At 40.8% G+C, this 24,760-nt stretch overlaps 1 protein-coding gene across 5 annotated transcripts in view; it reads right to left on the bottom strand.

The window, feature by feature from the left end:
• The window catches only part of SORCS1 (sortilin related VPS10 domain containing receptor 1), a 572,578-nt gene that overhangs the window by 546,692 nt on the left and 1,126 nt on the right, over nt 1-24,760 (bottom strand). The gene's annotated exons all lie outside the window — the stretch shown is intronic.

The following is a 24,760-nucleotide window of genomic DNA, read 5'->3' as shown; positions in this document are numbered from 1 at the left end:
AAAAAAAGACATAGAGATGGCTAACAGACACATGAAAAGTTGCTCAACATCACTCATCATTAGGGAAATGCAAGTCAAAACCCTAATGAGATATCATCTACATCTGTCACAATGGCTTATCATCAAAAAGACAAGAAATAACAAGTATTATTGGAGAGGTTATGGAGAAAAGGAACCCTTGTACACTGCTGGTAGGAATGTAAATGGGCAGAGCTACTTTGGAAAACGGTATGGAGGTTTCTTAAAAATTAAAAATAGAACTATCATACAATCCAGTTATTCCACTTTTGACTATTTATCTGAAGAAAACAAAAATGCCAATTTGAAAAGATATATGCACCCTTTTGTTAACTGCAGCATTATTTACAATAGTCAAAATATGGAAACAAGTCTAAGTGCCCATCATTGGATGAATGGTTAAAGAAATTGTGGTATATATACAATGGAATATTATTTAGCCATAAAAAAGGAATGAAACCTTGTCATTTATGGCAACATGGATGGACCTCAAGGGTATCAATGAAATAAGTCAGAGAGAGAAGACAAATATCTAAGATTTCACTTATTTGTGGAATCCTAAAAACAAAACAAACAAAACTGATACCAGACTTACTGTGGTGACACTTTGTATGTGGTGTTAAGCAATATCAAATTATGTTGTACACCTGAAACTAGTGTAGTATTATATACCAATTTTTGCCTCAAATAAATAATGAAAATAAAAAATGTGTTATGTTAAAACCTGTTAAAATTCAAACTTCTAACTACATGACAGGCGGTTTTACTGTCAGCAATCATTTCACACTGTCATTTTTGTGGTTTGCTTCTTTGTGGTTGACTTTTAAGTGTTGAGTTTTCAAACAAATGAACACATATTCATTTTTATTGGACCATGTTGTCACAACTGAGCTAAAGCTCTGAATGTTCTCAGTGAATGCCTATTACTTTATAAGTGAAATGCATTCTACAACTGCTTTTAGTAGAAAATTATTCTGTTATAAAGGTCTGCTGCCTCATTAAAACACTGTGATATGGAAAAAATTGTATATATGCACATATATACATATTCCTGCAACTAATGATTTTCAAGATGTCTATAGGTACATCCTCTCAAATGATCTTTCTTTCTTTGTTTTTTTTTTATTTGACAGAGAGAGACACAGCAAGAGAGGGAACATAAACAGAGGGGTTGGGAGAGGGAGAAGCAGGCTTCCCGCTGAGCAGGGAGCCCGATGCAGGGCTTGACCCCAGGACCCTAGGATCATGACCTGAGCCGAAGGCAGACGCTCAATGACTTAGCCACCCAGGCACCCCTCAAAAGGTCTTTCAATGTCCCAACAGGTAACACACATAGTACTGGCATTGCTCAAAACGCTTTGCTTGTATTATCTCTGGTAAGACTCAGGTGAATCCTGTTAGGTGGATGCAATATTAGTTTCATTTTAGGGGTGAAGAAACTGTCTTAGAGAGATTAAGTGACCTATCCAATATTGCCCAACTAGGAAACGGCAGAACCAAGAATCCAAGCCCCGTCCAAATTACACCACACATCTTTTGAACCCTTTGTAAAAATCAAGAATCCACTGAAGTCCTTCACAGCATATTTAGTTCTATTTCTACAGTTTTCAGATCTCTCATCTGTAAAATGAGAGCATCGGAGGGAATGATCTCAGAGATCTTTCTGCTTCATAAGGGACCCAACAGTTAACAACACTCAATTATCAAAATCAGACTGGTGGAAAAGCAAGGGATGGAAGTATCTAGCCAAATCTCCATGTGCACTCAAATTGAGCTCCTAAGCATCTGTATTGATCATCCTTTGGGCAAACTTTCATCTTGGCCAAATTTCCAGAGATGGACATCATGGAGGGGAGGGGTACAACCATGTTATTTAACATTAGAACAAATTAATATTATTACTGTGAACATAAACTTCAACATTTCCTCTCTGAGCCAGTTGTTAGCACTGTTACAATTCTCCAAGCCAGAACAAGCTGAGAAAGTATGCAGAGTGCCCAACAGGGATTATTGGACTATTTTTCAAGAAAGTGGTAGTTATATAAGGCAGACTTGCTTTGGGGCAGTGCTCAGATCATTAACTCAAAATTTTTCCTGGCTCTTTATCATGTAATGCAAAGAAGTTATTATTACTGTTTCTTGTTTGTGTGCATGCAGAAGTCCTAGGTAGTGTGGAGTGATGACGGGCATGGCACAGAGGAATCCCTTGGGCTCCTAGTTAAGGGCTTAATTGGGTCTATTTTAGAGGCTGGCTGTAGCAAAGAGGAGTTTTTGCCTTTGATCACAACTCCCCAGATGCCTGGCTTCATGCTGAACACAGGAGCTTTCCCAGTGGGGTCCCAGTGGCAGGTCCCGCACTCGGGGAGCTATGCTGAGGCAACAGTGTCACTTCCTGTCTTCAACACCATCCCATTGACTTCACTGAACACAGCATTAGAAAAAACAACAGTTTCACGGTCCTGAAAAACAGCCCCATTCTTCCCCGCTGACTTGCAACACAGTCCTTGACAACACACTTAAATGAAGCTTAATTCTAAGGAGACAGAAAAGATGGTGAAGGAGGAAAAGAGATCAGGCACCTTGTATTACCTACCCTCCCCTGCTTTTGTCTTCCAAAGCTTCCCTCATTCAACTTTGGGAAAATGGATCCTGGGGTAGCTAGCCCTCTCATTTCCTGCTTCCCTGGGGGCATTCTCCATTGTCCTGTGGTGTTACAATGTAGCAGAGGTTTTGGAGGAGGAAATATATTAAAATGTGAGCCTGGGAGATAAGGACTGTAGGAGAGGTCCCACTGGGGATTGCTTTCATGAATCCTACCCAGGATTGTGTGGGAAGCTTGGATTTTGTGGCATAGAAAATCTGCAATGCAAGAAGCAGCTGAAAACATTAGTGCTATTCTTACAAAAATGTCCAACCATGCTCAGAAGAAGGCATTTTAAATCGTCTTCATTAGCTGACATTTCTCAAGCATTAGCGTAAGGAGGGCACTGCATTAGGCATGGAGACTAGAGGAAAACAGATGTCATCTGTTTGTTAAAGCTGCTTAAAATTAATTTGAATATTTATTTAACACCACCTGTATGCTCAGCCTATTTATCCATAGCCCTTATTTATATGCTATCTGTGTAGTGACCTATATTAAAATGTCTTAGCATGGTTCAAATCCATACTCTCTATCCCTACAAAGTCCTCTCAATCATTAGAACATCAGTGTAAATTCCAGTTTCACCTGTGGCTCCTCTCCCAGCACTTCCTAAATACCATTTGAAATCCTTCTTATCACTAGATCATAGGTAGGATCACATTTATAAGTCTATAGAATGGATGAGACCTTTGCTATTGTCCAGTCTGGCATTTCCATTTTGGAAGGGAGAACATAAGCCCAGGGAACTAAAATGACTCACATTAGGTACTCAGAAATTTGGGGGGGAAACTAGGGCCACACCCGGGCATCCTGAATCCTACCACAGACCTCCCTCTACCTGGCTTCTGCATTGCTGAGATAATATGTGTTATGTTTCCAAAGATGAAGGCTAAAGTCATAACAGTCAAAGGATATCACTATTGATCACACATTTTGTGACACACTGTGTGTTGGCCCTGCCCTCTGTAGTGTTTCCTTGAAAAGTATGTGTGAAAGTCACAAGACAGCATCATCATCCATAGGCAGGCACTCAGCGGTTCACACAGTGCCTCACAAATGGGTTCCATGGACAAGTGAGTCCTACAAGACACTTTCTAAGCAGCCCCTCTTTCTCCAATGTTTCCTCCATCCAATTCATTGTCACCATATTTCTTCTTCCAAATTGAAATGTTGATCATATCACTCCATAATATGCTCAGAATTCATCCCAAGTTCTTCACTTTGGTTCGCAAGACCCTTCAGGACATGATGCTAGTTTGCTTCTCTGGCCTCATCTACTTCCCCCACCTTCCACAGAGTGCTAGTGGCTCTCCGTTCCCTTCATGATCTGTTCCCTCTGGTGCCTCTGAGCTGCCATATGAGCCAATCCTTTCACAAGGAGCATGTTCTCTTCACTGCTTTACCTGAAAATTCCCATTTATCCTTTTACATTACCAGGGACATGATATGTTACTTCTTCTTGGAAGTCTTTGCTTATGTCATCACCTCACCCACCGCCCTTCTGGCTAGATCCTTCTCCTCTGTAAATACCTGTATATTGCACTTACCAAAAGTATTTTAACTATTTATCTTCCCCCTTAGACTGTGAGCCACCTGAGAGGAGGACTACTTCTGTGTTCTCAGCCCTACCAGAAAATTAAGCACATGAAAGGTTTATGTGATGCTACAACAAAAGGCAAAGAGTTAGTAAATATAAAACAAAACCAGGAGGCAACACAGTCCATATTTTCAACTACTACTCTCCCCTTCCTCTTAGTAAGCCTTTATTGACCACACATGATGTTCCTGAGAATCAGAATGGTCAGTTACAGAGCTAGGCACACATTGGCAACATCTCATCATATAAAGGGATATACCCATGTGGAGATTGCCTGAGTTTAAAGAGAGCATAATCCTGCAGCTAACTTGTCTCTGCCAAACAAATAAGAGCCCGTGGCCTTGCCCAGGTGGGCATGCAGCAGGGAGTGGCTGAAGCCCACTGCAAGAGCTAGGTTCAGCACTGCTTCACGGGAACAGCTCCACCTGCTGAATTCCTCCATATTTCTCTCCCCATTTAGCAGTTTTCCTCTAACCTATTGTGTAAGTGTGGTCACAATTTTTGAGAAACAATAGCTTCACAGAGGGGACAAAGGCATTTTGCATTCAGTTGCTTGCCTGCATTTTGTACAGGATTATAAGGCTGTATGTGTGACAAATAACCACACCACCTCTTGAAAAAGAGGGAAGAAAAATAAATGGTTACGTCAATATGCCAAGACTTTCTGTAGTGCCTCTTTTAAAGAATTAAGCTATCAGGATGCATGGTGCTATTTAAAGGACCTTCCTCTTCAGCAAGGTGGTGATAATCTCTATCTTCCTGTGGATAAAGGGAGAGGTATGAAAGCATTCTGATTTCTCTGCTCCTATCCATCACCAAACAATGTGATAAATACCGATGTGAGTGGGAGGTGGTGTTAAAACATGGGCAAGCAATGAATAAAGCAGATTGTTTGGTAGGAAAATCTTGGGCAAACACATTAGGCATTTCTGGCTGGTATAAGATATTTGAACTACCAGGAACAGTGAAGTGAAAGTTCCTAAATTAAATCACCTACAAGAAAATGAGACTGGAGAAAGGCCAGAAACCAGCAACTTATGGGAAGGAAACATTTTGTCAGTCATCCCAGATGGGCACATTGCAGAAATGGTCTTGTCTAAAGGATGTGGAACTCATTTACTATCCTGGTTTTCTGTCCAGACTGCAGTCCAAATATTGCATTTTAAGAAACTCTATCCAACAAAAAATCACTGTGTAGGAAAATCCAGCAGCACGCACCAAGTGTTTTAACAAAGAAACAGAATAGGTTTTAATTAGAAACCCATGATTTTGCAAGCAATTTAGCATAAATAAAATGTAAGCAGGCCTAAAAATAAGGAAGTCCACTAAAGACACAAAAATGTTAGCTATAGGGTCATTTTAATAATAAATCAAGGTCAGACAATTCGAATGTGTTCTGATTGAATTAGGGCCACTTAGCTGTTAGGATGAAATATAGCAGTTGCATACAACACTATCTAGTTTAAACAGTCCCCGATTTAGAGAAAGAAATCAAGCACTCCTTCTTAAAAAAAATAGAAAGGAGCATTCTCCAAGTAAGAAAAGGTACTGAACTACTGCAAGAATAAAGAACCCCAAATTCTTTGCTAAATAACTTCCACTTAAGGTCTACTTTTTTTTTTAAGATCTTATTTATTTATTTGAGAGAGAGAGTGTGCACAAGCCGGGGGTAGGAGCAAAGGGAGAGGAAGAAGAAGACTCCCCACTGAGCAGGGAGCTGGATGTGGGACTCAATCCCAGGTCCCTGGGATCATGACCTGAGCCAAAGGCAGACGCTTAACCAACTGAGCCACCAGGCACCCAGCTCTACTTTTAATTCAGTGCTATAGCTACTACTGCATTTGAAACACTTTTATCATTTTTCCCCATCTATAGAGAAAATATTTACTTAATCACATAACTGGGGCAAGCAGTTTTGTTTTCATAGAAAAGCAGCCCTATAGTTTTATTATATACTTACATAATAGAATTTGCCTCAAACTTGCAAAATAAAGCAGAGACACTGAATGAGACTGTCCAGCTATAAGTATGGCTGATGATTTAGATATGAAGGCAGAAGCAGAGATGTGTGTGCATTTATAAATGTCCTTCACACACACACACCCACGCACAAACATTAATTTGCCAAAGTCAGTGACAAAGAGAACCCCTAAGTGTTTATATCTCTCTGGACAAAGATTTCTGTGAATAGGGTGCCTGGGTGGCTCAGTTGGTTAAGCGACTGCCTTCGGCTCAGGTCATGATCCTGGAGTCCCGGGATCGAGTCCCACGTCGGGCTTCCTGCTCAGTGGGGAGTCTGCTTCTCCCTCTGACCCTCTTCCCCCTCTCGCGCTCTCTATCTCTCATTCTCTCTCTCTCTCAAATAAACAAATAAAATCTTTAAAAAAAGATTTCTGTGAATAATTTCAGCCATGACAACCAGAACTCTACCTGTTGCCTAACAATGTTCATCTCATTTTAAAAAAATGTTTCTCCCACATTTTTTTTCAATTAACTCCTAAAGAATGAGTAAGCTCTAGGAGTTCTGAAAAGCCTAACTCTCAAAAAGAGTCCTGGATCATAATCTCTCAAAGTCTACAGAGAATCTGTGGGTGGACCACCAAGCTCTAACTAAGCACATGGAGGGTCAAGACGATTACTGGTTTATAATCATGAGCAAATTCCCAGTGTCTGGCACATGCCTGACATGTATTAGGCACATGATAAATAACGATTTACTACCTGAACAAGCTGAAGCTACTTAAAGATGAAATGTCATAGTGTTCCAAATGCAGTAGGATATAATGGCAAAGAGCTGAGCTTTTTAAACCATAATCACCTGGATTGAAATCCCAATTCTACCTTCTGCTATCCTACTGACTTTCGGTGGGTTATTTAACCTCCCATTTTTCAGTTTCTTATTTCTAAAATGGGGATAATAACATTGCCTAGTTCCTATTGCTGATATGTGTCTTACCAAGAATTGTGCCTGGCACACTGTAAACACCCAGTAAGTGTTGGTTATCATTTTATCAACCTTTGCCTAAGTCATCAATACATAGCAGTCCTTGCCCACCTTTAATTGAATTCCCATTCTGTCCAAACTCACTTGGAAAATCCACCAACCCTCAATCTACCCTTCCGGGTAAATGTGCCTGGAAAAAACATGTCTGCTTAATATATAATTCTTTTCTCATTGTCACGGGGCTCTCAGTTCAGTCCATTATCACACATGCAATTTTATCTCTCACAGTGCAATATGTCCTCACCATTTCTCAAAGCCTTGCTAAGACTTCTGTATCATGGGGACTGGTTCTCAATCCAGCTCCTTAAATTAGGAGCATGAAGTTTTTTCTCCCTCAGGCCTGAGGCAATGCTAGCCCCTACCAGCCATCAGCACATCCTGGCAGCCAGAACATCAGACTTCATTAGGACACAGCCCTACCCCTCCTGCTATGAGGATGCTGTGACTCCAGCACAAGCTGATTTATTTGGTTTGAATCTATGCTTTCTCAATCTCTCCCTCTCAGTCTGTCTGTCTGTCTGCCTGTCTAATTTTGGGTCATTTTACTAGAATTATCTGGATGAGGCAATCCAGATAGTTTATACCTCATGAATCAGGACAGTGAAAAATATCCACGTGGCCCAACATTATGGTGTCTCAATGTTGACGAGTAACCCTCCCTATCAAAAAAGGCCAATAAAATGATCCTATACTGCTTTAGTGTTCTAATATTTTATTTTAATTTTTAAAAGGTTTATTGAGAGAGAGTGTGAAGGGCAGAGGGAGAGAGACAATCTCCAGTAGCGTGCACACGGAGTGTGGAGGCCCACACAGGGCTCAATCTCAAGACCCTGAGATCATGACCTGATTTGAGATCAAAAGTCAGACACTTAACCAACTAAGCCACCCAGGTGCCCCTATTTAAAGTACATTTATCAAGCACCTCCTGTGTGCCAAATACTGGTATATAAAAATGAATGGGATGGAGCCTTGTCCATTGATTGGAATACAAGACAGTGCTTGGAGAGAGGCATAAAGAGAGTAACTTGGGACACAAGATCTCTTCTCATAAGATTCAGCTGTCTCTTCTTCTTGGAAGTATTGAAGAAACTCTCACCAACGAGGTGATACCCAGGCAAGGACTTAAAAAATGAAATGGATTTAACTGAGCAGAACCAAGGCCGATTAAGTTTCTAAGCAGAGGAAATAGTGTGAGCAAAGGGACAGAAACAGAGAACAAAAGGTCCACACAGGAACCAAGAATTTGCAGTGGCTAGGATTATGTATGCCTCTGAGGCAAGGGAACCAGGGTCAAGTGACCACCCTCAAGTTAGCACGCAGACAACAACTTCGGTATCTTCATTCTCATGCACCACTGCTCATATGCTCTCCAATCTCCTCATCAGGGGACAGCAAATCTTTCTCAAAAAGGGGAAGAAGATAAATATTTTAGACTTTATGAGCTATATGATCTATGTCACAACTACTCAACTTTGTCATTTTATTTTTCAACTTTGTCATTTTTGCACAAAAGCAGCCCTACATAATATGTAAATGAATGAGGGTTGTGTTCCAATAAAATGTTATATCAGATAATTTTCAGGTGTTACAACCTATCATTCTTATTTTTATTTTTCTCTGCCATTTAAAAATGTAAAAATTACTCCTATCTTTTGGGCCATACAAACTCAGGTCTTAGGCCAGATTTGGTACATGGGTCATAGTTTGCCAACCCTGCCTTAAATAAACTACCTTAAATCCCCCATGTAAAAGAAAGATAAATTAATCCCTCTCCCTCAAATGGTAATATAAGTGCTGTTTCTTTACAGATATTTTCAAGACCTACATTTACTTATTTATTCATTTATTTATATTCTAAGATTTTATTTAAATTCAAATTAGTTAACATATAGCATAGTATTGGTTTCAGAAGCAAAATTTAGTGATTCCTCACTTACATATAACATCCTGTGCTCATCACAAGTGCCCTCTTTAATGCCCATCACTCATTTAACCCATCCCCCTTGTTCACCTCCCCTACAGTAACACTCAGTTTGTTCTCTATAGTTAAGAGTCCCTTATGGTTTGCCTCTCTGTTTTTATCTTATTTTATTCTTCATTTCCTTCCCCTATACTCATCTGTTTTGTTTCTTAAATTCCACATGTGAGAGAAGTCATACGGTATTTGTCTTTCTCTGACTGACATATTTCGCTTAGCATAATACTCTCTAGTTTCATCCACGTCATTGCAAATGTCAAGATTTCATTCTTTTTTGTGGCTGAGTAATATTCCATCACACACACACATTTTATTTTTTAAATTTTTTTATTGTTATGTTAATCACCATACATTACATCATTAGTTTTGGATACACACACACATTTTATATATACCACATCTTTTTTATCCATTCATCAGTCAATGGACATTTGGGCTCTTTTCATAATTTGGCTATTATTGATTGTGCTGCTATAAACATTGAGGTGCACATGCCCCTTCAAATCACTGCTTTTGTATCCTTTGGATAAATACCTAGTAGTGTAATAATTGCTGGGTCGTAGGGTAGTTCCATTTTTAACCTTTTGTGGAACTTCCATCCTGTTTTCCAGAGTGGCTGCACCAGTTTGTACTCCCATCAACAGTGTAAAAGAGTTCTCCTTTCTCTGCATCCTCACCGACATCTGTTATTTCCTGAGTTGTTAATTTTAGCCATTCTGACAGGCATGAGGTGGTATCTCATCATGGTTTTGATTTGTATTTCCCTGATGATGAATGATATTGAGCATTTTTTCATGTGTCTGTTAGCCATTTGCATGTCTTCTTTGGAGAAATGTCTATTCATGACAAAACCTACATTTAGGTTGAGCAAGAGGTACTTGGGTACTTCCATAGTTGATGAGATTTTAAGGCAAATACAATTTTTATTTCTCCTTTTCGTAAGATTTTAACCTAACTTAAATGAATATCAAGGAGAGTCTCATAAGAAATGAAGCTTAGGCGACTGGCAGAGAACTTGTCTAGTCCATTCAGGCTGCTATAACAAAATACCATCGACTGGGTGGCTCACAGCAGACACTTCTTTCTCACAGTTCTGGAGTCCAGGGAGTTTTAGATCAAGACAGCATAAAATCCAGTGTCTGATAAAGGCCCACTTCCTGGTTGCATAGATGGCACCTTCTTGCTGGGTCCTCACATGGTGGAAAGGGCAAGGGAGTTTCTTAGGTCACTTTTATAAAGGCACCAATCCTACTCATGAGGGTTCCATCCTCATGACCAAATCACCTCCCAAAAGCCCTACCTGATAACACCATCACTTTGGGGGTTAGGCTTCTACACATGAATTGGGGAGGGTGCATTCAGACCATGGCAGAGTTCATCTTACTCTTCGGGGATGGTCATTTATATGTCTCAAGGTATATTTATTATCAGCTGAAAAGCACATTCTCAAGTTTCTGTCTGAAAATGGTGACATTCCTAAGTCACTGAATTGACTACAGTAGCACAAAAAGCTAGGCAAAAATTCCTTAGTCACAATACTCCAAAGACAGATCTGGACCTTGTAACATCATCTTAAACCACAGTCTGATTGAGAGTCCTGTGCACGCAAAGGGTGGAACTCAAAGACCACAGAAATGTCCCTTTGACCACTCATGGTCTATCTCTGGCCATGCCTTTCCTCACCAGCTACCCCCCCCTTTTTCTTTTTTCTTCTTTGTGTACAAGAAGGAAGAAAAGGGGCCAACCAATAAAAAGCTAAATTTATTCTTTGGGATTTTCCTATATATTTATATATGTTCTCCCTGTGATTTGCAAGGCATACTAGTGCAGTATGGATAACACTGATATGCAATACTCTATGGTATTCTCTTACTGCCTTGTATCATATTGCAGTCCATACTGCGGGGTGATCATCCAACTCATCCTAATGTACCCAAGTCCCCATATTGATTTGGGAGGCATGTCCAAGAAAATGACAGAAACACCCACTTTTAACTCTTTAAAAGCAGAAACATACAGAATAACCAATGGAAAATTCCATCATTGCTTAATCAAATTCTCCCGTGAATACAGCAGATAGCAATAGGATTTTGTGTGTGTGTGTATGCATCTGTGCACATGGTGTACAAGTATACATGGGTACGCAAAGATTCAGGGGAAAAATTTTTCCCTTTGGGCAAATCAGGTTCCCTTGGTCAGTGTGAGGTCAAGAACTTAATAGGACTTTTTAAACTGGGGAGTCCAATCTGATATTTAAACATACTGTGAGGCTCCGTTCCAAATATCTTGGGCATGGAGATAATGAAGAGAGTACCATCCCTTGTCACAGCTTGTTGACTGTGCTAACAACCTAAAATGAATCCAGGACCTAAGATTTGGGGAGTTTAAAATAGGCAGGAGGGGCGCCTGGGTGGCTCAGTCGGTTAAGCGGCTGCCTTCAGCTCCGGTCATGATCCCAGGGTCCTGGGATCGAGCCCCATACTGGCCTCCTTGCTCAGCAGAGAGCCTGCTTCTCCTTCTCCCTCTGCCTGCTGCTCCCCCTGCTTGTGCTCTCTATCTCTCTCTCTGTGTCAAATAAATAAAATCTTTAAAAAAATAAAATAGAATAGGCAGGAGGGGCCTTTCCTCCTGTCCATCCTATTCTGTCTGCAAAACTCCTCATCTTGTATAAAGACCAGCTTAAATATCACCTCCCTTTAAAGCACTGCCTCCCACTCTCAGGAAAAATTAGTTGTTCTCTGCTCATCTTTGCTCCAGTAGCACTTTGCACAAAACTCTATTACAGCTATTATGCACTTATCATACTAAATTGCAATTTATCTGTTTATGTGTCTATTTCCACCAGAATATGCACCCTCGAGGTTAAAGGTCAGGTCATATTCATCTTTGTATTCTCAGTGCTCAGCACAGTCAGCACTGACCCAACAGCCACTTAAAACATGTTTTAGTATTTTTATTATTAAAGAAATGCATGACCATGTTAAAAATTCGAAACAGCACAGACTGGTATAAAGGGAAAGGTTAAAAGTTGCCTTTCCATCATCCAGACCATTGGTTCCATTTCCCACAGGAAATCACTCTTAAGGCATGCTTAAAAATGCCTCAACACTACATGCCCCCCTTTTACCCCACACCCAGCTAACCAACATGCATGGCTCTCAAAGCTGCCACACATGCAAGGTTGGCCGCCTTTGCTGGCAACACAGCAGGGCTGGGTATGAGTCCCCTGACCCCAGGGTAACGGCCAGAGAAGTGCTGTCGCTACAGGACAAGGGTGCCATTAGACTAGCACTCAGTTCTACTGCGAAGTCTTGGAGTTGATAGTGAGCTCTCTTTGCTCACAGACACGCTTCCTCTCTATTTCATCTCTTATTCTTTTCCCATGATCTACTCCAGTGCTTCCACGCCTCTGTTATAATTCTGTCTTTTTTGTCTCTCCATCTGCCTTTCTCTGTCTCTGGTCTGTCTGTCTCTTGCCTCATCTTCTCTTCATCCTCCTCTCTCTTGGTCTACCTCTGCTGTCTCTGTCTGGTTGTCTCTCTCTGCCTCTGTCAGGATCTCATACTGTCTCTCCCTCTCCCTCTTACTCTGTCTTGCTCACCAGCCCTCTGCTTCTACTGCCTCTCTCATTCCTGTGTTTCTTTTTCTCTCTCTCTGTCTTGGAGGTGTTCTTCCACTCAGCTCTCACAATCAGTGACCATCGCTACAGCTGTATCTAACATTCCACTTTTAAGGGTAGAGACCTAAGTGTTGTATATCGGAGCTTAAGCCGCTGTGAGTATATGGAGACACACAGGGATGCACACATCTATTATGTATGCAATCATATGTACATATATGATTTAGAGATGGAGACGAAGCTCAAGTCAGAGACTAAGATTTAAAACAAAATACACGCTCTTTTATTGGAGACTGGAGGTTACTAGAATTTCTGGAAGGGGCTGTCAGGCAGGTTGCTGAAATTACCTCTGGATCTCTCTTTCTGAAATCAGCAAGGGGGACGGTAAACAAAGGGCCTGGTAGCCCCTGCTGCTGCTCACTGCCACCCGAAGAGAGACACAGAGTGATCTTGCTGCTTTGCAAAAACCCTGGACACTAGCTCTCTCCCAACAACAGTGATTGGAAGCAAATCAAGCAACTTGAACGTGGGCTCTTTGTTTAGTACAGTTGCCTGGAATTCAGTTCTAATGAGGCCAAGTTCAAAATCACGCCTGCTCTCTTGTTTTGTTTTTTTCATTTTTCAAATAACTTTTAAAAATAACTCAAACAATGCATGTTTATTGAGAAACAACAACACTGAAACTATGGACAAGTGAAAAACATCACCTATAAACCCAACATTCATTATAATCGCAGGTGAACATTTCGAATCATACTCTTCCTCTTCTTCCTCATCTTTTTTTTTTTTTTTTACAAAAGTGGTATTTTATAGTATATAATAAGTTTTTAAAAATATTGAGTCCCTTCCATGTCCAGGTATATTTCCAGGGGCTTGAGATATTTGATGGAACAACACAGACCAAAAAAACCCCAACTTCATGTGGCTTATATTTGTACTATTTTTTAATCTATTTTTTCCTTTTCTAGTATTTTGTGGGGGGTTTCCCAATTCAATGTATATTTTTACATAAGCAATCTTTTAGTGGCTGAATATCCATAACACTCATGAATAAGATCATGGGTTGTTTGTTCTAAGTGAAAAGCCATTTTCCCCATGGAAAGAGCAAATAAAACACTGTAGTTGCTAAGGGCTGACGGCCCCAAAATGCACCACTTTGGTGTGCAGATTATTTCAAGCTGAAAATAATCAAAGCCCAAAAGACTTGGGAAGAATTTTTGACCTACCCCACAACTCCTAAAAAGAATTTAGATGGAGGACCTGCTCCGGGACGGGAGCTATCCCCATAGACAACTATAGTATAACATGAATGAGGTGTAGGAGACAGGGAAGAACCCAGCGAAGTCTTTGTTAAAATTCCTCTCTGTGTCCCATTGCTTCTATACGGTCCAGAAAATATTTTGTTTACCAAACATTTTTTCTTTTTCATCTTCCCGTGAATCGTCCTCCTCCCCTTTCAAGTCTCAGACCCATACCCCTTTCTCCTTAGTTCAGAATGACATATATACCCCATTTTGCTTTACTCTCTTTAGGATCTCATGCTTATGTGGATTCCTTACACACAATAATTAAATTTTATTTTCTCTTACTCTGCCTGTCAATGTAATCCTTCGACCAGCTAGAAGAACTTTTTTTTTTTTTTAAGATTTTATTTATTCGTTAGAGAGAAAGAGTATGCACACGAGCAGGGGGAGGGGGTATAGGGAGAGGGAGAAGCAGATTCCCCATGGAGCAGGGAGCCCAAGCATGGGGCTTAATCCCAGGACCACAGATCATACCCAGAGCCAAAGGCAGACACTTAACCAACTGAGCCACTCAGGTGCCGCCCCTAGCTAGAAGCACTTTCTTTAGAATTTAGACAATTTCCCCATCCCCAAAACAGCAAATATTTAGTAAGCAAGTTGTGATATTGTGATTTATAATAAGAAATGTATATTTGATCTTCATTTCAGTTCTGGCACCAAGCTCCCAAGACCCTGGGAATTTCCTAAGTGATGAGAAAGATAAGGGTGTCCTTTGTTGGGGCACCTGGGTGGCTCAGTCGTTAAGCCTCTGCCTTCGGCTCAGGTCATGATCCCAGGGTCCTGGGATCGAGCCCCACATCGGGCTCCCTGCTCAGCGGGAAGACTGCTTCTCCCTCTCCCACTCCCCACCCGCCCCCCCGCCCCGCTTGTGTTCCCTCTCTCTCTGTGTCTGTCAAATAAATAAATAAAATCTTAAAAAAAAGTGTCCTTTGTTATATTAATGAGATGACTATGGGCTCACACCTAAGAATGGAGGCTGGTTACAACCCTGATTGGAAGGTTCTGAAATTTCAGTCCCACTGGGAGGGAAGAGGAGCTGAAGGCTGAATTGACGGCCAATGACTTAATCAATAATGCCTATGTAATAAAGCCTCCATAAAACCCAAAAGGACAGGGTTCCAAAAGATCCTAGTTTGGTAAACATGTGGAGATTCAGGGACAGCATGCTCAGAGAGACCACCATGCCCTTTCCCCATACCTTGCTCAAGGCATCATCTTGCTCATCTCTTCCATCTGACTATTCCTGAGTTATATCCTTTTGTAAGAAACTGGCAATTTGGTATGTGAAATGTTTCTCTTAAGTTCTGTAAACTGCTCTAGCAAATTAACCAAACTCAAGGAAAGAGTCATTGGAACTTCTAATCTATAGCTGCTTAGTCAAAAGTACAGAAGACACCCTGACATCTGAATTTGGGAGGTGGGAGATGGCAGTCCTGTGGGACTGAGCCCTTAACTAGTGGAATCCAATGCTACCTCTGGGTGGATGGTGTCAAAACTGAGTTGAATTATAGACACCCAGCTGGTGTCAGGGAATTGTTTGTTGGTATGGACCCCCACCCCCACCCCAACACATACACACACACACACACACACACACACACACACACACACACACACACTGGAAATTAGGTCCAGAGCCTTATTACAACTATTATGTGTAAATAGCTGGAGACCTTGAGAGGGATGACAGAAAGAGTAAGACAGAGTCCTGGCCTCATTATAAGAAAATGGAACTGGAATGGAAGAATGTAACTGCAGAAACAGAAGCAATATCAAGAGTAAAATATTAAAAACACCATTTAGTAGGTCCTACTTGAACATGAGTAATTCTAGTATTAATACTAACAAAATGGTGATAACAATGATGATAATAGTTAAACTTTACTGATTGCTTGCTATGTGCCACATGCCATTTTCAGCATTTTTATATCTATTGTCTCCTTTAACCATTAAGAAACCCTATAAAAAGTATATCATTCTTATTTCCATTTTGCAGTTGAGAAAACTAAAGCACAGGGTCGTAAAGCTAATTGCCCAAGTTCACATATCTAGTAGATAGTGGAGCAAGAATTCAACCCCATCACAAAACATTATGTTCTAGTTAAAATAATGTAGTCTTTCAGCCACTGAAGACATGGTTTACTCGTGGTCATATGGACATCCAGGAAAGAAACTGCCTAGAATACATCCAGTGATAAAAATATCACCATTTGGCCAAAAAGTATCATCTTCTTCTGTCTGGGGACTTGTGCTGTCCCCTGTAATTGTCTCTCATTCTCCTACAATACGTCACACCAGGTCTTCTTCCCTGGGGTCATAGTTTCCATGGAGAAGCTGATAAAAGCTGTGGGCTTTAGTTTGCCATGGGGAAAAGTGAAGCATATTGATACTTATACACTGTGCAGACAATGGAAGGGGTTCATGGACCCCAAATCTCACATATGAATTTTAGGGAAATGATTTTCAATTGTTATAGAGTTCCTAAGGGAATTTGTAAAATAAAGATTCCTAGTCCCCATCAACAGATTTAAAAGCAGGTCCCGTGAGGTCAAGCTTTGAGAAATGCTGCCTGAGGTGACCATGGCTGCCCAGTTTAGGATTCTCCCATCAACTCAGCAAAATGTAAGTCAGGGTAAACAGGGTTACAGATAGGTTTCTAAGCAGGTGACAACCGTGCCTAAAAAAGCTTTTTCTCCCCTTTAATGGTTCATATCAAGAGTATATTTTGGGGGGCTCCTGGGGGCTCAGTCAGTTAAGTGTCTGCCTTCAGATTAGGTCATGATCTCAAGGTCCTAGGATTGAGGCCCCAGTTGGGCTCCCTGCTCAGTGGGGAGTCTGTTTTCCCTCTCTCTCTCTCTCTCTCTCTGCTCCTCCCCTCCACTCTTGCACATAGACTCTCTCTCAAATAGATAAAAAAATGTTTAAAGAGTGTATTTGGGGAAGTGTTAAGGGGAAGACCTTTTGCATTTAACCCACCCAACGCTCCTCCAAAGACCCTGAAGCAGAAGGATCTATGGCCCACAATTTTGTGTCTCAGGAGCCTCTGCTACTCTGGTTAGGGGAAGATGACTAGAGGCATCAATCCACTGGCTTCAGGGCGCAACGGGATTAGTTGGTGGTCTAATAACATGACTCTTATTAGCACTTTCTTTAGAAAGCATACAAATTGCCCACACTGTCACTCTAGGTTCATTAGCCAGCAGGGAGAAACCAAATAGCACATCCCACACATCCTCCTAGAATAACAAGACGACACATATTAATAACCCCAGGAGAGCCACTCATGCGGACAGATGGCCCTTAAGGCTTTGATCAAGCTCCATCACGAAGTAGCTTATTATCAAGTAAAATGTATCATGTTAGTGCCCTGAGGTCAGGATAGGACAGGGAAAACACTGAGGTGGGGTGCCTGTGCTAGGAGCTCCCCTAAGACCCCTCTGCCCTGACTTGTGAGGTTCTCCCTAAAGAGACTCAGAACTGAACCCTTACAGAGGGTCAACGTGATCAAAGAGAAAAAGCTTTAGAGCCAGAAAGGGCAAAAATCAAATTCCAGCTGTGCCACCCTTCAGCTGGGTGACCTTGGGCAAGTTCCTTAAGCCATGACTTCCACAACTGTAATGACTGAGCCACCCAGGTGCCCCCGACTTCCACAACTTTAGAATGAGGACAATAATACCTCGTTTGTATTATGGTGGTGGGAGGATGGAGTGAAATAATGTGATGCTCTAGAATGTACTTCCAGGGAAGCTGCTCACTAAATTAGTGGTTATTTATAGTATTATGAAGAGGGGATTCTATTATAATCGATATACCTTATCTGGCCATAGGGAGCTATCACGGTGTTCAGCAAATTCTCCTTTGCTCACATCCCCACCCCAACCCCCAAAGTCAGAAGGAGTAGAAAAGGCAATAGCTGGTAACTCAATTATAATCCTTGAGCAAATAAAATCCATGAGTTTCAACAGGCACTTCAGTTTGGCTACTGCTGTCCCCAAATGTTGACATTCCCTTGACTAGACCATACTTAATATTATTTCAAATGGCATTTCCTCTGCATCAGACAATTGAGGAGGGGAAGACGTGGCTATTTCCCTCTTGCCCCCAAGCCCCTGCTACAACTAGTTCAGTTATAAGTAATCTGATCTCTGAAGTCCATTAGCCATGGAAGATGGAGAATGGGCTTTTGCCAGAGACCTGGCTTGCAGAAAGTCCCATCATCTCTTTTTAAGGTTCCCTCTGAGAGGTTTAAACAATGCCAAGAGCATGACTTTTGATAAGGCCACTTGCTCTGAAGCCCAGTATAAATAACTTGAGTAGCTGAACCTAGAACTCAAGAGCTTCGTGGCCAATATCCACACTTCTTCCCACATCAGCAAACATTATAGACACAGGTGCATAGGCTTCAGGCAAACCGAGAGGCTGGGATGCAGCTGTTCTAACTCTTACCTCTGGAAAGCCAGCGGCGGGCCAAACCAAGAATCAGTCTATGATGTGACAAAGCATTGTTGACCCTCTTCTTCCACTAACTGACCTGCTTAAGAGCAGTGCCTTGATTTCCCTACCTGAGAAATATAGATGATATTTGCCTTTCTTATCTCATAGGCCCTTGGTGAAAAAAAAAAAAAAAACAGAGGTAGGGGAAATAATATTCCAATCTTTGAAAGCTGAAGCATTTTGCAAAGGAAATGGCTAAAACTGATCTAAAGTGGTACAACAACATTCAGGAGTGCTATAGAAACAGACACAATATCTTTTATACACATGGAAAATTTCACGTGGGATTTCCTACAGAACATTCATGTTCTTTTTCTCTCTACTTACCTTTTAGAAGAGGCTCTGTTCTTTCTTCATAAACCTTGCACAGTAAGATTCCACCTTTGTTTCTTGCCAACCATTTGACGATTCCTTTCATCCCACCTGAGCACAGCGCACCCCCCTTCAGAGTAACCATTCCTCCACCACAGCACCTGGCTCCCCCTCACGCTGACCATGCCTATTCTCTGCCATCACCATTGGCCACCGCAGCAACGCCATTTTGGCTAGTTTCCTCCCTAGGACACACAGATGCATTCTCCACCCTTTCTAGCCAGAGATACAGAACAGTAATTGAGACATACACAAAGACAGGATAAATATTTTACATATGTTTAGTGATTTAACATCAGCTGGCTGGGAACCAAATTAATTTACCCTCTGGGCAGCCGGGTCTATGATATTTCTGACCAAGGACTTAAACAAAAGAAAGCCCTTTGGAGAAAACTGTGTGTGGCAAATGTCTAGGTAAAAATGAAACAATGATGTCTCCAGCTGAGATTTAATGTGCAAATAAAGACAATAAATGCAATCATATCTTTAAGTGACCACTCTGGTTTTATTTTCTTTTTGGGCTTGGATTATATCCAAAGTCACTAGAAGATGAATGTGTATATTTTTGCTTAAGGAGTATTTTTTAAACTATTTCTAAGACAAAAACTTCAGTTAAACATAGTTTACATTTAATGTAGGCTAATTTTTTGGAATACATAGGAATTTATATATCTCTACCCTTGACCTTCAGTCACACCATCCATTCAGCTCAAAATATTCTCATAATAATCTCCGTCTCTTGACTATGGACTCTGAAAAACAAACTTAGGGTTCTAGAGGGGAGGGGGGTGGGAGGATGGGTTAGCCTGGTGATGGGTATTAAAGAGGGCACATTCTGCATGGAGCACTGGGCGTTATACGCAAACAATGAATCATGGAACACTACATCAAAAACTAATGATGTAATGTATGGTGATTAACATAATAAAAATAAATAATCTCCATCTCTTAATCAAAATATTCTCTCCATTTCAAGGTTCACTTGAAGCACCTGCTCTGCAATGAACTTTGAAGACCACCCCAGTTTGTAGATGTCTGATCCTCTTCTGAACTCCTACAGCCTGCTATGCCCTCAGAGGACACTTAGCTTTGGCTGCCTCTTCAGAGGATTCTTTCAGTACAAGACAGAAAGTGCTTTGAGGGCACGTATTATTTCTTTTCACCTTTGTGCATCACTCCGCATATATCTCTATTATCAGTGTCTAACAAATATTAGGATTCAATACATATTTGTAGAATTAAAAGTAAATATAATTTGTGTAAGCTTCTTAGCATAATGTTGCCACATGGCAATCTCTCCTTGAAGGTGAGCAATTATTCTTCTCTTACTAAATAATTGTTAAATAAATAAGTCCATCAGCTTTTGTACCTTGGTCTGAGTTTCTGGGGGTCTTCTATAAAAAGATGTGGAGAGAGTTCCCAGAGTTAACATTCATGTCATTTTCCTCTAGAAAACCCCTTAAATATCTTAAGAGAAGCTAACTTCCCAATTTCATATGAAGCATTTTTTTTGTCCAAAGATAAAAAACTCCTTAACATGAAGATGTGATACAATAAATATACTAAATTAGGTTTTGCTGCAAACATGCATTGAAATGAATGCCTGCTTGGATCTTAAATGTTTTGATTTCCTATAAGTAGATACACACATGAACCATGGAAAAAAGGAGGAATCACGTGAATGAGAGGCTCGCTCCTTAAACGTCAAGGGTATAGGTCATTGTGTCATTTGTGCATCCCCAACACTCCTAGTGCACTTAAATGTAGTAGGCACACAATATCTGCACGCTGAACAAACTATTAAGTTAATTTTAACCCCTCAGGGATTTCTGTGGTGCTCTGGTCTATTTCCATCATTTTACAGAGGATGAAACTGAAGCCACATTATGACTACATATCTAATTGTTGTACACAGTCAAGACTATAACTCAGGATTCTTATCTGCCAGTAGAGAATTATTTCTGCAATTAAAAGAACAAATAGCATTTATTGAGCACTTACTATGTACCAGCTACTTCACATACATGATGTCATATCTTCAAGAAAAGCCTGCGAAAGACACACTATCCCCATATTTTAGTTGAGGAAGGTGAAGCTCCAAGAATTTAAATGTCTTGTTCAAGGCAGAATGTGGTAAGCAGGAGAGCTAACATTCAAACTCAAATTTGTCTGCTCCAAACCCACTGCCTTCCATGTCACACCACATTAACATTCATTAATAGCATAAAGCACCTATCAGAGAAGGAAATATGTGGGCTTGTTAGAGAAAGCTAAAATCGTTTATCATTTTACTTTATTAAAAAGTAAAAAATATGTTTAAATGTACAGTCAAAGCAAGTGTTTACATGCAACCTCTCTCCAAAATCAGGTTTGTAAGACACTTAGAAAAGGAATCTGTTCCTGAAGAACACCAGATCTGAGAGCTGAATGACGGCAGGTTACCTCGTGCTCAATGAATCACCAGGTGCGGATTCCATGTCTCACTAAAGATGAAGAGGTAGGCGGATAAGAGAACAACCAAATCACTACTTAAGGTAAAGAGTGCAATGTGACAGGCACGTGTTAAAACCCTTGCTTTTCTACAAGGAGATGGAGCGCCCAGCTAACACCGCACCCTCTTCCAGCATCATCTGACATCCACCCCAAGAGAGGATTATTTAAAATACTGACTCCAAGAGGTCTGAGCTCTTCTGTCCTACCTGAAAATCTTTAAGCCCAGCCATTCTGTGAGGTTTGGGTGCCAGCCCCTATTTGCCACTGACCTTTTGTACCATCTCAGTAACTCAGTTAGCTTCCAGAGCTTCAGGTTGCTTCTCTATGTAATGAGAATATCTACTTATAACATTTTTGTGAAAATTAAGTGAGATTACAGGACATAAGGCATCTACCCAAAACCTGACCCAAGTTGGGACTCAGTTTATTCACGAAGGTTGGATGGTAAATGTCATGTCCCAGAACAACGAAAGGCAAAGTGGTACACGGAAATCAACCAGACCATCGTGGTCTATACTAATGCAGCATTAAAGTATCATAATGGCAAAATAGAAGTAAAAGCCTCTGACACTATTTCCGGTAAGAAAAGGACAAGGCAGTGAACTGAAATACTCAAATTGACTCCAGCATAAAAATATGAATAATCAATATTAACACTTGCCACTCACCTATTACCTAACAAGGGTTTTATAAGGGTTAATAAGTGTGGCACTTTGAAATTTCTTGGAAATAAAGAATAAACACATGCCCCATCACACATGCATATATAGACAAATATATATTTTAACAAACTAAGGATTACTGTATAAATTTAGATCAGGGCACAGCATGCCTAGGATGAGTAGGGTAGGAACAATATGTTCTTGCTTACGACACCAAGCTCATGACAAATGATTCATACCCAGCACCTTTCATGCCAAAAGATCCCCCCAGGTGTTCCACCAACTCTAGCAACACTTTCCATCAAGCTAGACTGCAGTATAGAGGAATCACATCACTCCCACGGATGAGGCAAAACAGTCATGTCTTTACACAACTGCACAAGTCCAACAGTGGAGGGGGCAGGAAGAAGGGAAGGAGGCGAGAAAAACATCCAGAATTCCTCACAAGTTTGACAGGCAGCCTATAATTACCATACATTTACACCTTTAATGCGGGTTTTATTGTAATCAGAAACCCTACTTAACAAGACTTTTAGCTAAAGGTGAGACAGGGTCAGAGGATGTGTATTGCCTCTGGCCCTGAGTGGGTCAGGGGGTGGATTTACAGGGGTACTGACATCTAAATAGGAAGAAAATGAGAGCCCCACAGTGTTGCCCTCAGGTTTAAGTTAGTGGGTTTCTTGCTCTAGAAAGATGTGAAGTGCTGTAAGTTGAGAGTTCTAAACAGGTGTACTGTACTGTACTTGACAATCACAACACACTTATGTGCAACCTGGCACGTAATGAATTGGCACGGACCCCATTTTAAGGATGAGGAAATTCACACTCAGAGTGCAATCGACTTGCCAAGATCAAACCACAAATAAGCAGAACTAGAACTCAAGTCTCCACACAGCTTTTCACCTCACAGAGTTGCCCAGAAAAAGTTTTTCTGCCTTCCTTCCTTTAAAAACAAATGTTAAACTTTGTGTCTCCTATGAATCTGGGCCAGTTTTGTTTTGTGGGACCTGGATTAAGACGATAGCTCTCCCTCTGCCATCTGCATATATATGCTAAAAAAAAAAACAATTTGTGTGTAAACAGGCAGGGATGCGGGGGGGGGGGGGTTCCTTACAGAATTAAAAACTTCAAAGGGTAGAAATCTCACTAGCAACATGATCTGAATGCTCAAACCTTTCACATGCACTACCTTGATTATTTGCTACATTATCTCAGACATGCCTGCATGTTGCCCATCCAAGTCCTGACCCTAATAAGCCGGACTGTGCTTATAAGCATCATTTAAAAAATAAAAAAGGCTGGCAGTGATTGGCGCCATTTCTTAAATGGAGTTTAAAATTTGCCAAAGATGTACTCTCCGTTTCCAGCTCTTTCCAAGATCTTTCAAGAGATGAACTAAAGTAGAGGTCTAATGGGTGAGTGATATTTTACAGCTCGAATTACATTAAAAGCCAGAAATATTTTGAGTCCAATGTCTTTTACTTCTCGGTACAACCAGATACAATGTTTGATGTGTTTAAAATCTCCCCTTAAAGCCAGAAGCTTTGAGTTAATCACTTAAAGCAGTGTGAAAGTTATTCAATCAGTTTAAGAAGATTTGAGTTCAAATTGGGGGATTAATTTTAGCGGTTTTGATATGAAAGATATGATAGTTAAGGCAAGAAATGAGGGCAAGGGTCTCCAGAACTTGAATGGAAAGAATTTCAGCTTCAATTATTTGATTAAATCATTCCTGAGAACCATAGAAAACCATAGCCTCAGTCATGAGAGCTAAATTGTAGGGAAAACCCTGCTGATCCTCTCAGGACAGAGACATCAATGCAAAAAAAAACATTTATCATGGTTTGCCTTAATACAGTTTATATCTATATACCCAAAGAACCCATGATGACAGACTATTATTTTAAAACGTTCACAACTTTCGTTAAAAAGCTGACAATGAGCACAACTCACTAAAGTGGCACTTCCCTGGGAAGGTTTCTGGCAATGACATCACAACTGAAAACATTCTGAAAGGTACCAGGCTGCATAGACTGTACCTATTACAAATACTACACTCTCAATAACCCGATGGAAGCTGAAACTCTGATTTTTTTTTTAATTTTACCCATCCTTGGTTTTTATGTTCTTGTCTGCTTAATGGCAGCTCACAGAACTTTCCACACTTTTAAATCACCTTCACTTATTACCATCAAAGCTGGATCTTTACTATTTCAGCTCATTGAAGTTTTCTAGGTGCAGTTTAAGCTGGAATAGCTACCCCAGATTCCAGACATGCAGGCTTTTCCAAAAATCTAAAACCTCCCCTGACGTGGCCAATGCTCATGGACTTGCACCCACTCTCTCCAGCGTCAGCATGGGGAATCCAGCAATCCCCTGGTCCCTTCATAAAAGGAGGGCTAAGTCTTTATTTGTGCTCTTCTCTAGAGGAGGTCCGTCAATGGGGAAGAACAGGGAGTTGTTGTCACTGGGATATATCTGATCTTCCTGGGACTGATCATGCCGGAGAACAACCACTCATTCACAGGCTGGAAAGCCCCAGCTCTCAAAACACACTGGCTGGTGCTGTTAGAAG

The sequence above is a fragment of the Callorhinus ursinus genome, unplaced genomic scaffold (genome assembly GCF_003265705.2).
Source record: "Callorhinus ursinus isolate GAN/ISIS: 27379988/994484 unplaced genomic scaffold, GSC_fseal_2.0 scaffold20, whole genome shotgun sequence".
Taxonomy (NCBI): domain Eukaryota; kingdom Metazoa; phylum Chordata; class Mammalia; order Carnivora; family Otariidae; genus Callorhinus; species Callorhinus ursinus.
The sequence above is the reverse complement of the archived record's forward strand: the minus strand, read 5'-3'. Positions and strand labels throughout refer to the sequence as shown.